Source organism: Sarcophilus harrisii, chromosome 1 (assembly GCF_902635505.1).
Source record: "Sarcophilus harrisii chromosome 1, mSarHar1.11, whole genome shotgun sequence".
Taxonomy (NCBI): Eukaryota; Metazoa; Chordata; class Mammalia; order Dasyuromorphia; family Dasyuridae; genus Sarcophilus; species Sarcophilus harrisii.
Window position 1 is genome coordinate 118,608,092 of NC_045426.1, and position 13,356 is coordinate 118,621,447.

General features: G+C 34.3%; 1 protein-coding gene across 1 annotated transcript in view; it reads left to right on the plus strand.

Annotated features, from left to right (window-relative positions):
- GLIS3 (GLIS family zinc finger 3) overlaps window positions 1-13,356 on the plus strand; it is a 597,159-nt gene that overhangs the window by 390,848 nt on the left and 192,955 nt on the right. The gene's annotated exons all lie outside the window — the stretch shown is intronic.

Genomic DNA, 13,356 nt, shown 5'->3' on the forward strand with positions numbered 1-13,356 from the left:
TTCTTTTTTTCTGTCTGTCTGTCTTTCTGTCTTCCTTCCTTCCTTCTTCCTTCCTTCCTTCTTTCCTTCCTTCCTTCCTTCCTTCCTTCCTTCCTTCCTTCCTTCCTTCCTCTCTCTTTCTTCTTTCCTCTCTCTTTCTTCTTTGACCTTTTATCAAATTCAGTGCTTAGAAAATGTAATTAATGCAAGTGTGTTTTGTATGCTCAGTAATAGATTTTCCATTGAAACATAACCTTTATAGATGCTTCTCTTTATTGCTGGCTGTCAGCTGAAAATTAAATGAGCTCACAGCTGAGTATCAGATTCATCTTTCTGTCTACAAAAGGCTATATCAAAGTTTGAGGAGATGTGTGGCCTTAATGGATGAGTCTTTGAATTAGTCCCATCAATCTCCCAGCTACTTGGAGCTTAAAGCCAGACAACAGTGCTGATAGTGACTGGACCTAACTTTCTATGCCTGTATCAGAAAACTTTACTAGTTAATATACTAATAATTATAACATTATATTTCTTATGCCTCTATGATCTGTGATATGTGAGCATAATCTTTCCATGTTACAAAAGACTGTTTTCAGGATTATTGTAACTGAAGATAGATATAGATAGATAGATAGATGGATGGACGATGGAATGATGGATAGATGGAGGAATAGAGATAGATGTGTATAAATGTATACATGTTTCCATGTATTTACACAATTAGTATTAAGTCCAGATGGTCATGAGTTTCTTTTAACTTAGTCATTCTAGTTCTGTGACAAGAGACAAAAGATACAGTATGATAGTGGAAATGCCCTGGAAGTCTTTCCAATTTGGTAGGACTTTCTTAAGCTTATAATTTGTGTGTCCCACTGAGATATTAGAATGGGATGGAGGTAGACTTAGGGCTGAGCTGAAATTTACACAGCACTTTTTACAAAGCACTTTAAAGATAGAGATAGGAACTGTGACCTGAGATTTCACTGGTACAGGAAATTCCAAGGTTAGAAACTTTCTATGTCAATGAAGATCAGAATTATTTCTCTAACTTATAGTTTTAAGGAATTATCCAATGGACTGGGAAATTAAGTGACTTGTATATCTTTGGGCTAGTAGATCAGAGGCTAGATTTGATTCTCCCTAGCTTTCAGATTGGATTTCTGTCCTTTGTCATTCTGGTTGGTTTCCAAATCTTTACATGTATTATGTACATATTTTTACAATTTTACATATTCCATTTGGCAAAGCTCCAGAAAATTAAATAAAATACTAATTTTATTCTCAAGACAATTCTATCTGCTTTTATTTTCCTCTTATTACAGATGTGAAAACTGAGTCCAATAAGTGTAAAATAACTTATCAAATATTGTTTTTGATAAAAGCTGTCTACATTTAAGCTAGTTTGAATTTCAGTCCTTTGCCTATAAATCTTGGACACTTCTCACTACAACATGATGTTGCAGTGACATTCATTAGCCAAAAAAAAAAAAAAAAAAAAAAAAATCCATAGAATTTTCCAAATTGCCTCACTTACTATGAGGTCCTAAAGTAAAATTTGGTTCATTGATATTCCATGCTGATGCTGAAATCAGACTCAGCAATTGAAATGAAAATGTTTCAAGTTAATCACTGCATTTACACACACTATCCCTAGGTATCTTGGCCTTTTATACCTTCAGCTGTCCACTCAGAGCACTTGGCCAGCTTATCAACACCCCACCCACTAGAACACTGTCATTCTGATTCCTAGACCTCTGTAAAAGGAAACAACTGTATGACATTTAGCCTACATTGTTCAAACTAGCTGCTAAGGCCAAAATCAATTATCCAACCTTCTTTTACTTTTTGGGTGTCAGACTTAAGTTCAAAAAATAATTTTCTTTTGATTTAGAAATATGTTACCTGCATTCATTTTTTCTCTCCATTAGATGATTATCCCAACAAGAATGAATCATTCTTTAGCACTCACTGGCTGAACCAGTAAAGGCTTGAAGGTGGGATTCCATTTGGCAAAAACCCATAAAGTTTTCAATTTCCTGAGAATATTCAGATTTCACTAGGGTGTGGTTTGACCTAATAGGAGAACAAGAGCCAGATCTCTGGCAGGGCCAAAAATATGGCAAGAATACTCTTTCTTTGGGTATTTTAGTACTGTTTCCAGACTTGCTCAAAACTCTAGAAGTGCAGGGAATGTGTGAACATGTCAAATTAATGAAAAACCAAGTTAAACATTTCAGAACCTGAAAAATGATTCAGTTCCAAAAATGAGCAAAAGTTTGGGGAGGGCCTCAGTTTTCTAGCTCTGTTTATCCATCCTCCATTGTAACAAAAATAAGTCTTTCAAAGAACATAGATACTTGAGGCACTTGGCAAAATGTAGCACCTGGCAATCTTTCACTTATTTATAATGCATAATTATATTTCCCTTAATATATGTGTACATTTCATTATTGAACCTAATATGGACCTTTACCAGATGCCAGTTATTGATTAGCATTAACGACTCTAAAATAGAACTTTTTATATATCAAGAAAAAATTGTTTCTTCCCCTCCCCCCTTTAAATCATGGCTGATCTCATTGGACATTTGGGGAGAAAACAACTTCAGATTCACATCCAGATCTTGGCTGCTAATTCAGGACTTTGTTAGCATGGGATTTGCCAAGTTTTTAGCCTACCCCTTTGCTGAAAGGCAGGAGGATAAATCCCATTGCCAGAATAAAGAGTGAATGACATCATTAGAATTTAGTTAAATCTGAGGATCCCATGGAATTCTGATCTTTGTCTTCTCTACCCTCACTCCTCTTTCTCCTCTTTACAATCCTTCCTTCTTACTTTGTACAATGACTTCTCATATTTTTAAAGCAGCTACATAAAGGCTTTACTACATAAATGATGAGCCATGGGCCTATTTTGTTTCAATAAACAAAATTAAGTGCAAAGAGGAATAACTTTTACTCATGAGATTTAATCCTATTGTTATGCCCTAATGGCATTTATCTCTACAAAGGAAATAGAATCTTTTCAGGAGGAGTGAAATGAATTTTACTGGTAAGAAAACTAAGATGCCTTTAATTAGGTTAATTGTAACTGCTCTGAAGTTTTAAAACTGGACCCATTTTCTGTAAGAATTAAGAAGGCTTAATTTGAATGTCTTTCCTCTGTTAATTATTTTCTACTTATTCTGTATATATTTTGTTTTATATTAATTTGCCTCTTGTCTCCTCTATTAGACTGTATGTGCTTTGAGGTTAGGTACTGTCTTTTGTCTCTTTTTCTGTCCCTAGTACTTAACATAGTGCCTGGCACATATTAAGCACTTAATACACGTTGATTGAATAATTGATATTATTTTTAAGTATGGGAAGTAATGATTACAACTAGAGGCTGAAAGCCATATGAGATTTGCTGTTGTCACTGATTTTTCCCCCTTTGGTAAGATTTCTATTGCTGGGATCATTCGTTTCTAAAGATAATCTGGTATTGAAATATTTTATGGATATTCAAAAAACATTTACTAAACTTCATTAAATATTTAATTTAAGTATTAAATATTTATTTAATAAACTTATTTATAAGACACTGTACTAAGGCTCTGAGGATACAAAACCAAAAAAAAAAAAAAAAATGAAAGCCCTCAAGGGGCTTTCAATTTCCTAATTGAAAGCAATATATAAGCAGATGGCTAAATACCAGTTGTGTCCAGTAAAATTGAAAGTAACTTCAAGAGGTAGAAAGTACTAACAACTAGAGTGCACCCACACTGTGCTTTGAAGAAAGTTAAAAATTTTCAGAATTGAAGGTTGCATGAGATAACATTTAGTACGTGAAAATTCAAAGGCACACAGACTGGAGATAGCATGGCGTTTACTTAGAATGGCCATGTCTGTTTGAGTGGATCAAAGAAGGCAATATCCAAGCATTATCTAGAAATGATAAACAAGAGATCTTGGACAAATTCAAGGATATGCCATAGGACTTTATCACTTTCATCACATTTGCATTTTTTATAAAAAGATAATATTGTATAATTATGATAACAGCATTAATAATAATAAACTTATTTTGCCTAATCTGCATGTGTGAAACCTGGAAGTGAAAGACTAGATGAATGAAAACTAACTTCCTATCTTTAATTTGGTTTCATTTAGGTCAGAGCTACTTTACAACAACAATAATAATACACATTTCTGTAGCATTTAAGGTTTATAAAATGTTCCCTTCAAATGACCATACACACTGGATAGTATAAGACTATTACAGCTATCTTACAGATAAAGAACCTGAAGCCCAGAGGAAAAGAACAGACCCAAGATCATGCAGCTTTTACGTGATGATGCTGTGTGTCAATCAAATACAAATTTTCTATTTCTAAAGCCATTTTGGTGGGGCAGAGGAGGACATTGTAGTATATGAAGAATGCAGCAATTTGAAGTCAGATTGGAAAGATAGGGTCTGTGGAAACCTAGGAATCTAGGAGAAAAAATTTGAAATTGATTTAATAAGTTAAAAATCATTAAGTATTTTGCCATGTGCCAGGCACTATGCTAAGTGCTGGGGGATACAAAGAAGGCCAAAACAAAACAAGAAAAGCAAAACAAACAAGCAAACAATCCTTGTTCTCAAGATGCTCCTATTATAATGAAGCAGATAGTATGCAAATAACTGTGCAGAAGGGGTATAGCCAGAGTAAACTGGAAATAATCTCAGAGGGAAGACACTAAAGAATTAAGAGAGATTGGTCTTTATGAAGATCTGACTTTAGTTGAAATTTGAAGGACATTATAGAAGCAAGCAAGGAAGCCAGTAACACCTGATCATAACAGAATACATGGAAAGATATGAGGTATAAGAAGATTGTAAAGGTAGGAATTTGCTAAGTTATAGAGGTTTTTAAAAGACAAATAGGATTTTGTATTTGAGGCAAAAGAGAGTTACTGAAGTGGATTGAATAGGAGGAGGGGCTGTTGTGGTCACACTTTAGGATAAACAATTTGACAACTGAGTGGAAACTAGACTGGAGTGGAAAGAGTAACATCAAAAGCCTATTGCAATATGCCAGAATGGCCTGCACCAGGTGGGTAGTAGTGTCAGAAAGAAGGGGGTATAAAAGAGAGTTGTAAAAAAGCATAAAAATATAAGAGTGAATGAATATAGGAGATGAGAGAGACTGAGGAGTCTGGAGTGACACCTATATTTACAAGCTTGGATACCTGAGATAATAATAATCATAGCTTCAACAGAGAAGAGAAAAGTTGGAAAGAGGTGAGATTTTTGGGAAAAGATAATAAGCTTAGTTTTGGACATGTTGAATTTAAGATGTCTGTATATAAGACATCTAATATTAGAAGTCTGATAGGCAGTTGAAATTGTGAAATGGGAGGTTAGCAGAGAGGCTCAAACAAAATGAATTGATATGAGAGTCGTCTGAATAGAATCCATGAAAATAGAAAAGATCACCAAGTAAATTAGTATAGAAGGAGAAGACAAGAAGGGCCAGGATAGAAAATTGAGGAATACCATTGGTTAAGGAAGATGACATGGTAAAGAGTTAACAGAGACTTAAAAGAAGTAGAGAAGAACCAGGAGAGCAGTGTCCTGAAAACCTGGAGACAGGATAATATTAAGAAGAGAGTTATTAACAATGTCAAAGGCTACAAAGGGGCTAAAAAAAAGATGAGGATTAAGGAAAATTCATTAGAATTATCACTTAAGAGATTATTGGTAACTTTGCTATTTAGTTTCAGTTGAAAGATGAAGTCAAGAATCAAGACTGGTTAATAAACATTAATGAGAATAAAGGAAGTAGACACATTGGTTGTAAATAGCCTTATCCAGGAGTTTAAGCATAGAAAGAAGAGATAGCAAAGAATACCTGTCAAGAAGGAATAGATAAACTGAGGATTTTTAATAAGGAGAGAGATATGAGAGTGCTTATAGATAGTAGGGAAGCAGCCAATACATAGGGAGAGAATGAAAATTAGTGTCAATGGAGATAACAGCAAGGACAATTTGCTACAGAAGATAGGATGGAATGGGATCACTTATACATATAGTGCTGGCTTTGCCTTGGTAAGAAAAGGACTTCTCCTAAGAGAGAATGAAGAACAGAGGGCATTGGAATGATGAGAGATAAAGAGAAGAGGCAGTTCTTGGTGAATAGCGTCAATATTTTTCAGTGAAATATAAGGCAAAGCTTTTGGCTAAGAGGATTGGGAAAGGTTGAGCCATGGGAGGTTTGCAGAATAATGAAAAGGGCTAGAAAATTACTTTACTGAGTTAGGATAGTAAGTCAGTTATGGAGTATAAAAATTTCCTTCTTATACTGAGGAACCAGACATAACAAAGAACACAGTGAAAAGGGTTAGATGCTTTAGGATAGCATTTTGGTGAGGTTGGGTTGAGAAGGATAGCAATGAGATAGCTATCAATGGATATACAAAAACAGGTTTAAACAAAGGAAACCTAAAGTTCAGAATCACTGAAATGAGGGAAGTAATGATAGGTGAGAATATGTTAGTCATTGAGTAATGAGTTCATTTTTCACAGGGGTTCTTCAGTCTGGGGGTAGAGTTGAGGTAGGGCATCAGGAAATACTATATAATAACTAGAAAAAGGAGAGGGCTTAAGACTGCTCAAGTAGGGGCAAGATATCTGTAGGAAATTGTAGGTGGCTGTAGAGAGTACCAGGAGTATGATGCTTTCAGAAAAATTCCATGTAGAAAATTTTCTAAGATTATATTTTTTCAACTAAAATTAATAATTCACTAGAATTTATGAAAACATACAAAATCTTAAATTTACAGTAAAATAACACAGGTATACAGATTTTTTAGTTTCAAATTTTATTAAAGGTTCTATAATTTATAAAATAATTGATATATATATATCATAAATACAATATGTATACATATATACAATATGTAATTATATATACAACATAATATGCATAAAATTATACAATTATATCATTATGATATAACAATTTATAATAATATAAATTATTAATTTACTTTTGTTCACTTTGATTTGAACTTTCTTTTCATTGAAGAAAGATGTATTTATTTGGTGGTTATGCACAAAATATTTATTAATTCTGGACATCGCTTCTTAACTTTTTTCTAGAGGGGGTTGTCTCCTAGAATTTGAAAAATTATGTCTTAAAACATAATACATATGTGACACTGGTAAGTGTATTAGTTTCTATCTGCATGACTTTCATTAAGTTACTTCTCTCTTTGGAATTAGATGAATTATAAGATCCCTTCCAGCCATGATACAAGGTTCTTAGCCTTGAAAATGCCTGAAAGAATATTCTTTCCCAACACTGTCCTTAGATGCAAAAAGATTGTTTTATGATTTTCAAATGGTTATGTGGATGTAGATGAGAAAGATGTCAGATACAAATGAGTAGTATAAATATGTCTGCATGTGTTTGATTATACCTACCTTCACTTTACTGTCATTATCAAATGTCAGGGATTACCCTGAATTTGGAATCTCTTTATCAATCCCAGAATAAATCAATTAGTCAATAACTATTTAATAAGCACTTACTATTGGCTACATACTACCTTTTGGGAAATGCAAAGACAAAACTGATCTTGGTTACTGCCCTCAAGGAACTTATATTCTAAAAAGAAGCTTCATGGGCTTTGGAGACCAACTCCCTCAAATTATAGATGAGAAAACAGATGAGATTTAAATGACTTAATGGGAGTAACATAACTAGAAAGTGTATGAAGTAGAATTCAAATGTAGATCACCCTTATTCCAAATCTAACCTCACCATTCCTTGAAATGTACTTTTCCTGAAGTGAATGCTTTTTTTAAGCAAGTTTCCCTAATTTCTTTTGAAAATAGGCAACCCCAGCACTAAATTATGTTTGTATCTTATATTATAAGACACTCCCAGGAATTTACTAAGTGCCCCTTAAAAGCCAGAGGCAGGGGTGGAAAGATTAAAAATGTTTTCTCTTCCACTGATGTGCTCTTCTAGTGCTTCATTATGGAATAAAAAGTACTCTGATTCCCAAAGAATACTATACAGGAGTGTTTATGCTTTTGAGGGGTCTACTGATTTGAAAAAGCTTTGAATATAGGTCCAGTATTTTGTTTGCCTAAAATCTGAGCATATCTTTGGATAAATACCATTAAAACTCCTAAAGACCTTAAAAAAAAAAAAAAAAGCATAAAGGAGTGAGCATGTGCTTCAGGGGAGGGAGCATCCACATGGATGAAATCATGACTTCCTAAAAGTATTGGGACATGGAATTATTAGTACATGCTCTTGTGACATGGGCCATTCAGCTGATACTGTTTTTTCCTATTGCAGGGTCAAAATGACATCACATGGCCTATAGTCAGGGCCTAGTGAGTTCTGATCAGGCATTTACTTTCTTGTAACACAAGGACCCTCTTAGTGTATGCCTTGTGCTGCTGTCAGAGCAATGAGGGTCAGCAGTTGTGGTGACAAATTAGTTTTGACAAGCTTAATGACCCCAAAGAAGAAAAGTCGGTGGCTCTGATAGCAACTGCAGAATAATTGGTGAGCACAGCCAAGGGGTGGGGGTGGGGGCTGGGGAACTATTAAAAAAAATCCCCAATCTTCTCTGGCAGGCCAATTACACCATTCAGCAAAGGGGTGGAAGGTTGCCATCAACTTCGATAGCTTTACAAAAAAAGCATCAACAGGCTGTATTTCAATCAATTCCATTTAGTTTGATAGGGAACCAGAACATTGGAGGAAACAATTGGACCTTTCAAGCCATGTACATCTTAAAAACTTGGGCAAAAAGGCAATGTTGCAAGGAAATGCTTAGCGATCCTCATGGACTGACTTACAGGTATTAATAAGAGTAATATCAATAATGACAATAATGGAATATAAACTGATACTTTATAGTTATAAAGTATATTATACCCAGTGTCTCTTTTGATGTCTAAGATAATGTGTAAATAGAACAAGTTACATTTCACAGAAGCATACTTGGAGAGCTGCCCAACATCATAAAACTATTGTTAGTGGTAGAGCCAGAACCTTGACCAAGGTCTTTGGATACCAAATTCTATGTTCTTTCTATAATATCATATTGGTTCTCATTAGAAAGTTCAGGTAAAGGATGAGTAACCCTTTTGTAATTTGACTTACATAATAAACGATATGTTAATTAAAGGAAATGTATTAAAGGAAATCCCATTTTTCAAATGGGAAAATATTAACTATTAGAAAAGATTATCATTACCCAACTCATTAACAAAATAAATGTGGAAAAGATTAGAGAAAATTGTGAATTGAGAAGTTGTACATTTGAGATTTTGGCAACTGTAATTCATTACAGTTCATCTTCTAAAGTGTGTTGTCAGGGAACTGAAGGGACAATAAAGAGCACCTCAAATTAGTCAGCCGATAAGCATTTAAGTTCCTACAACATGCTCAACTCTCTCCTGTGACTCTTGCATGCACAGCAACCACATCCCTGTTAAAACCATTTTGGCACATGGACTAAACTAAGTTGAAGGTAACCAATAGTCCTCAAACCCATCAATGAGTTAGGGGGATGTCTATTCTAAGCCTATGAAGACTTCTCCCAGTGGAATAAGTAGATGAGAACAATTTATTCCAATATCCATGAAGGCAGCTGAAGCAGGCTCTATAGAGTAATTAGAGCTTGGTAAGACGTGAAAGTTGCCAGGATCATCCACTGCCTCCTAGGCTATCAGCAGTCATCTTGACTTTTTTTTGTTTTGTTGCTGGACTTTGATAACTCTGGAAGAGAGGCTGATGACTTTGGACAACTCTGCTTCACTTAAATCCATTTCATGAACAAGTCAAGATATCAACCATCAATGATTATTTTATCCCAACATAATTATGTCCTTGGTCATTTTTGAAAACAAAGTATGAGCAGCAACAACAATATACCAGTGCTAAGTACTGGAATTATTATATTATAATTGTATTCAGCCCCTACACCATCCAATAACTTATAATTTTTGGATGAGTGGTGGGACGATTGTTTCCCATTAATAGTTACTTTTTTGGAAAAGGTTTTTTCCCTGCTATTGTTTATAATTCACACAATGTTGTTAAATAAATGTATGAGTGAAAAAGAAGACAGGATGATCATGCAGTGAAATCATGAGATGACAAATACATATTCCATTAGGATCCTTACTATGTCCAGAGAGAGTGAGGAAGGTTTCTAGCACTTTGGTGGATTTCCTTTGATAAATTTACTAAAAGATATGAATAAGAGTTACATAAGATGAATGGTCATAATTGTGTCACAATCTGCAACACTAGAGAGAATAACTACATTTATGAAATTACAGGTCTTATATTTATGTATATATGTAATTAATAATCATCATCATAATGAAAATTACAAGTCATATCTATATAATGCTTTATGGTTCCCATATGATTCTTGTTGCAACAATCTTTTAAGTGTTAACAGTTCCAAATATAAAAGCTTTCTGTAAATATTAATCTGATCCTTTACCTTGAAAAATTCTTAGTTTTTGGCATAACTTTGCATTTCTAAGAACCTGTGCTTTGATATTAGGAGACTTATGAAGGTTTAATCTCTTGTTTTCTAAATTATAGTTGAAAAGTCATGACACCTGGGATTATGGACTAGACCTGTGATTTCATTGACATAGCAAAATCCTGGGTGAGAAAATTCCTTGTACTCTGACAAGTTAGCATTTTTTATGCAATTTATAGTCTCAGAGAGTTGTCTAAAATGTTGAAAGAGTAAGTGAACAGCTTACTTGCGAACAGCTAATATGTCAAGCGTAGAATTTGAACCTAGATCTTCCTCAGGGGTTAGTTTTCTATCTCCACACATTCCTCTAATTCTCAGCTGAACACATAAAAAGCGTATTTAAGTTAAAGAAATGCTAAAACATTCTTTGGTAAGTGCTTTGTGGTTCAACTAGAAAGGGGATTTAGCAGGAAGTCTGTGAGTCCTAAGATTTACTTTGTTGTTTTGCAAATCTAACAACATAAAAGTGATCATTACAGTTTAAAATAGGCTTCCCATACAAATTATATGTCCAACAACAGAAATGGTCAAACAAATTGTGGCATATGCATGTGATGGAATATTATTATATTGATGAATATGATGGTTCCAGAGAATCATGAGAAGACTTCATCATGAACTAATGAAAATTAATGCAAACAGAAACAGGAAAATAATAGGCATCATGTCTACAACAATGTAAATAGAAAGAAAATATTAAAACAATAAATGCTGAATGTTGTGAAATTTAAAAGATCACACATGACCCCAGAGAAGAGAGATGAGAAAATACCTCCTCTTGCTTTGCAGAGGTGGAATATTTTCAATGTGCACTACAAATAATATCAGACTTTTGCTATGTTAATTTTTTCTGAGCTGCTTTTCCCCCTTCTTTTTAAATTCTTTATTATAAAGTGGGCTCTCTGGAAGAAAAGGAAAGCTATATTGGGAAATGTAGGTGATATAAAACCAGTTATTTATAATTGTATACAACTTTCTTAGACTATGTTAACAATTTAAAGTTTACTAGAATTGCTCCATTAATATCCTTCTTCAATGCCTCACAAAGGTGATGTCAGGTTCTTGTAAGCTGTTAAAACATAATGCAAGCTGGAAAGACATCATAATGACCTTGGTTAGATTATTTCTCTCATTTGAGGACTAGTTAAATAGAGGAAGACTCATCTCCTAAACAATTACTGCTGTTATTGAATTGTTTTTTGCCATGGCAATCCATGAAGACCCATAAAGCAATAAGGCACTTGTGATAGGCATCAGTAGAAGGTGTGTTGATGAGATGGCAGGCCTTTGAAATATTGGAATGAATTCCTGTAAATAAAAGGCTATTAAATTTAAAAATAAATAAATAAATTAAAAAAAAAAAAAAAGAAATATTGGAATGAAGTGTCAGAGTAAGGTTTTAGTTCTCTGCATTAACTCTGTGCTTTTAATGTGCCCATATAACCCCTTCTGAGATGCTTCAGTTGTCACAAGAAGAATCTATCTCTTGATTAATTGCATAACTCCTACTTAGTTTGTCTCTTTGTTCAACTCATACTTCAACTTCTGTTTATTCCTTTCATTGCCACCTCAATAGCATCTTTAAAAATCTTTTTAAACGTGCTAATTATAAAGGTGAAATTAAAGACACTAATTGGTTAGTCAGCCAAACTGGGAAAGTGTTATTAAATACAAATATATTGATAACTGAATAAACAAGAACAGGTTTAACGTGTAGGCAGTGTAAAACAATCTCCAGAAAGTCCTCATAACTCATGAGTGTTAATTTTTTTTCCGTTTTATTATGATTGACCCCCAACCCCAGTCCCCTAGCCATACCTTCAGAGAATAGATGTAAGGACATTTTGGGATTTTCTTAATTTTTTGTCCTATCAGGATGAGAAGGAAGGAAGGAAGAGGTGTCATGGGTTAGTGAAGGAGCAGCCAAGGCACTTCATTCTATTTAAAAATTTAGCTTGGAGTTTTCTGGTTTTAGTTTTTAACAGGTGGGATGTCCTAAGGCAAGTCATAATATATATTTTTTAATCAGGGAGGGGAAGTTGTGTGGGCACAACCATGGTGTGCTTCCAAGATTATAATTGTAGTTACTGTAATTTATTAATTCATTTAGTAAATATTAAGCACTTTCCATATTCAAGGCACTATGCTTACAAAGAGGAAAGATAATACCTGTCCTTAAGGACCTTAAAATCTTTAATTGCAAAGGAGGAAAATAAGGGATAGAAACAAAATAGTATAGTAAAAAGCTTGTGATTAGAGAAATTACTTTCTGATGGAGGTGGGGGTATTAATCAGGTAAATCTTCTCACACATTGCAGGGGTCCTCAAACTTTTTAAATAGGGGGCCAGTTCACTGTCCCTCAGACTGTTGGAGGGCTGGACTATAGTAAAAACAAAAACTTTGTTTTGTGGGCCTTTAAATAAAGAAATCTCATAGCCCTGGGTGAGGGGGATAAATGTCCTCAGCTGCTTCATCAGGCCCACGGGCCATAGTTTGAGGACCCCTGTAAATAGGATATAGTAACTGAAGGGGGCTTTGGAGAAAGGAATTTCAAAAATAATAATGAATGGATAAATGAATGAATGAATGAAAATCTATCAAACACTATGTGTTGAGTACTATGCTAGGCATGAGGGACACAAATGTAATCCCTGGTCTCAAGGAGCCTATAATTCTAATGGGGGAGGTAACATACATAAGGAAGTGATGGCTAGTGAAGAATCTTTTGATCCAGAGAGTTACAGAGATAATGAGTGAAGCCATAGAGAAATAGGGTGACTAACACCATCCATGGCAGAGATAATTTGATAATATTTCCAGGACTAA